The sequence below is a fragment of the Dipodomys merriami genome, unplaced genomic scaffold (assembly GCF_024711535.1).
Source record: "Dipodomys merriami isolate MVZ:Mamm:240054 unplaced genomic scaffold, mDipMer1.0.p SCAF_341, whole genome shotgun sequence".
In the NCBI taxonomy this organism is placed as follows: domain Eukaryota; kingdom Metazoa; phylum Chordata; class Mammalia; order Rodentia; family Heteromyidae; genus Dipodomys; species Dipodomys merriami.
The window spans coordinates 968,854-973,499 of NW_027204949.1; positions in this window are offsets into that span (position 1 = coordinate 968,854).

Below are 4,646 nucleotides of genomic sequence, written 5' to 3' on the forward strand. Positions count from 1 at the left end.
GGGCTCTTCAGCCAAGACTTCCATTTCCTGTGGCTGTTCCTAAAGGACATTATATAATAATCATTTATTGTCAGGATTTTTTAAACAATAAAATTGGATCCTAATGATTTTCAAAGATTTGCATTTCATGTGCCCTGGCAGAGATATCAGTGGAAGGACTTGCCACAAGGCATGAAAAATTCTCCTACATTGTGTCAAAAATTTGTGGATAAAGCTTTACAAAAAACTAGGGAAGAGTTTTCTAATGCTTATATTATTCATTATATGGACGATATTTTAATAGCTGCTAAAAGTAAACATTTAACAGAACAAATTTTAACAATTAACCATTGAGTAATTAACAAACTTTGGTTTGCTTATTTTCCAGATAAAATTCAACATAATAAACCTTCAAACTATTTAGGAAAAACAATACATCATGTCACAAAAATGAGTATTAGGCTAGATAAATTAAAAACATTAAATGATTTTCAAAAATTACTAGGAAACATAAATTGGGTTAGACCCTACTTGAAAATTACCACAGGAGAATTACACCCATTGTTTGAAGCCTTAAAAGGGGATTCTAATCTTAAATCTAAGAGACAATTCACTCCAATAATGTTAGAAAAATTTCATTGGTGGAAGAAAAGTTACAAGCAAAAGTGGTCCAATTGGACTATAATAAAGACTGGGATATTATAATATTAAAGACATCTTATACAAGATGTTTATGGCAAGATGGAGTCCTGGAATAGCTTCACGTGCCTCACAGTCAGACAAGAATGATAGCTTCTTATGTATATTTGTGCAGCCAACTCATTGGCAAGGCAAGGAGTAGGTCCTGAGAGTTACTTGAGAAAGAAATGTATAATATAATTATAACTTATAATAAAAAACAATTAAAATATTATTACAGAATGATGAGAATTGGAAATTAGCATTATTAAATTATACAGGACAAATAAAATTTCATGTTCCTCAACATCCTTCATTAAAATTTGTGGAAGAGGTAAAAACCATTTTTCCATTAGTGGTAACAACACTTTTCGAAGGAGCTCTAACAGTTTTTACTGATGGGTTCTCAAATGGAACTTCAGTGGTATACATTCCAGACCATTCCCTATTATTAAAAGAGATCTGACATTTCAGAGCAACAGGAAGAAATTATTGCTGTAATTTTAGCTTTAACCATATTTCGCCAGCAGCATAACATTTGCACAGACTCTAAGCATATGGCTAACTTATTTCCTGCCATAGAGACAGCTCTTTTATCAGGACAATTAAAAATTATAGACTTGTTACAACAGTTACAAAAATTAATTCAACTTAGAAAAGAAAAATTATTTATTGAACACATAAGAGACATACAAATTTACCAGGTTCTCTTTCATTTGGAAATATGATGGCTGACTTATTAACTAGAGAAACCATCATGCTTTATTTGTAATTAATCACCTTAATACTAATCAACAAAATCTTACACTTATGCAAAAACATTGGAGCGAAATTGGATTTAAAGTTCAGCCAAAAGTTAAAAGGAAAGATTTGCTCAGAGGCACCTGGAAAGGGCCTGATGTATTAATCACCTCGGGAAGAGGGTATACATGTGTGTTTCCACAGGAGCCGCGTCACCCATCTGGAATCGCAACCGACTTGCGTGCCCTACAAAAATAAGAGAAACCCTGGGGAAAAAAAAAACAAAACAGAAGATGCAAATGAAGAAAGCGATGCCAAAGCTCAAAAGTCTTCCCCTTTCTCCTCAACAGGCGAAGACAACAAAAGAAGCCCAACCACCAAACTGGGAATAAATTAAGAAACTCACCCATTCTGCGGAGGAGATTGTTGTTTCTACAGGAAAGACTATCACTGTTGAACATAGGTTTCTTGCTATGCTTGCCATTATTGTTGTGCAGGCAGTGTCTGTTTCAGGAGAACAATACTGGACATATGTTCCTAATCCTCCTCTTCTACATCCTATGGGATGGGGTGGGGGGATGAGGATATAATACAAGTAATGACAAATAATAGTGACCTGCTAGGGGGTTTGGAGGACTATTCTAATTCTCATATGACTTCTCAAACAATTAATTATGAAGGAATGACAGATACCACTCCAATTTGCATAACGCTATCAGGAGAAAATCTCCATGGGTGTTGGCCTATAAACTATAGAACTTTTTTGACTGATACCCTTGATCAATCCAATGATAAAAAGTTCTAAAAAAGATTGATGTGGTAAATTGGCATGATGACATTAGGCTTTCATACTTATAACGAATCCTTTTTCATTCCCAAGAGGAATATACATTTAGGTAACTGCCTACAAAATATCATGACAAAGATCAGTTTGGGGATGTATTAATTAACCTCACTGAAATGGTGAGAATGTGGATTTCAAAAGGCTTCTTTTAACAAGCCTTTGGGGCACCAGATAGTATTTTTTATTTTTCCATTGCTAACCCCGATTATGATTATGCCGCCTACTTAAAACATAATTCAGGAAAGTTTAATGGCTATGCTCCTGATAGGCACGGGGAACCCCTGAAAAGATGGCTCACTCCAGCGTGGGTGGCTTCTGTTTTGGTGAGTCACTCTCCCTTTCACAATAAAATGGGCATTCATCTGTATTTGTTTAGACTTTTTGCAGCAACAAACATGATTTTACTGAAAAAGCCCAAAGAAACTAAGAGTACTGCAATTGGGGTAAGAGCATGTGTAGATTATCCTATGAGAATTTTATCTAGAAAACTAGATAATTTAATCATTATTAATCAAGGAAAATCTTATTATATTAGCTGTAAGGATTATATTTTTACTAATTGTCTTACTTCTCTGGATAAAACATATTCTGTAATTTTTATTTTAAAAAGACCTTCATATGTAATGTTACGTGTAGATCTATAAAATGACCCTTGGTTTAAAAATTCTGCTTTACAAATGCTGAAAATTCTGGATATTATGTTGCAGCCAAAACGCTTTGTTGCGGCCTTGATTTTAGGAATAAATGCTTTATTAACAATAATTAGCTCTTTAGCGATTTCTACAGCAGCCTTAGTAAATGAAGTAAACACTGCTCATTTTGTTACTGATTTAAACAAATATGTTTCATTAGCCCTAGCAGAACAACAAAATATAGACAAAAAGTTAGAAATGAAAATAAATCCTCTGGAGGAAGTGGTTCTGGCTATAGGTCAGGAAGTTAAAAATTTAAAAACACAACTCTCAGTTAAATGTCATGCTAGTTTGAAATATATCTGTGTTACTGTTCTAAAATATAGCTTTTCTTTTAATTGGAATGCCACCAAAAATCATTTGTTAGGAGTCTGGAGAGATAAAGATATCTCTCATGTTATGGAGGCTTTACAGGATAAAATTATAGCAGTTAGTGAAGCTCATTTACATGTAAAATCCTTACAATCTTTGGCAGCATTATTTAAGCATAACGTGGAGGCTCTCAATCCTCTGGATTGGATTAATGTAATAATAATAAATACCATTGTCAGATCAATTCTCCCAATTCTTATTCTTATATTTCCAGTCATTTTCCGGATGATCTTTAGATTTATCTCTTCTGTGCACCAAGACATTCATGAGCTTCAATTAAAAAATAAAAAAGGAAGAAATGCCATGACACCTCCTGCTGAATCTGCGTGAGAGATCATGCCAGACAAAGCATAAGCTTCATGGAAGCATGCTTGCAGGAAGGGGTGTTGGTTCAAGGCTTCCTCTATACTTGGCTGCACCTTTATTGCCTCTACCTTTATTGTAACTATATTTTTCTTGGCAGTACATTTGTTTCCTTTATTCTTGTTTTGGCTATTTTTCTATTGATCCACGAACAGAGCATGTGAAGCCACTTACCCTCGTCCCTATCCTTGCTCTTCTCTGCTCTCTCTCTCTACTTCTACTCCTCTTGCAGGCCGCCTCACATCCTCTGCGCATGTACATCTGCCCCTGGGAGACCCTGGCCACTGCTGACACCACATTGAGGCCCCCGACTCTCCCCCTACCTCCCCTCTGCCCAGTCCCCTCTTCCCCTTGGCTCCGCCCCCTACCCTTGCCCAAAACATCAGCCCTGACTGGGCCCTAAGGCTTCCAGGCTATGGGAATTACAGCCTCACCTCAGCTCTGCACTCCCTGCCAACCCTAGCGCTTGCTCAGGGGATCAAATCTCCCCTAAGCCCCACCTCTAGAGGAGACTCTCCTCCAAGCCTCTCCACTCCACATATCAAGAACGTGCACAGTGACCCAGTTAGAGAGAGAGAGACAGAGAGAGAGACTGAGAGACTGAGAGACTGAGAGAGATTGTTGGGGATAACTACCTCTCAAGGACTCAGAACAAAGCACACTTTGGGATGACTCAGCACACAGCATACTTCACAAAACAGCACAAAGCACACTATGTAAAAGACTCAGCACAATGTGTCCTTTGAAGGACTTAGCATATAGTAGCTTTGGGATGACTCAGCACACAACACCCTTTGAAGGAGGGAGTCCATAGCACGCCCTGTATAGGACTCAGTGCATGGCATGCTTTGAAAAACTCAGCACATAGCACTCTTTCCCAGGACTCAGCATATAGCACCCTGTGTTAAGACTATTTAAATACTTATACTTCAGCAGAAAAGCAACATGTTTAACAACTGTTACAAATAAAGTAATAA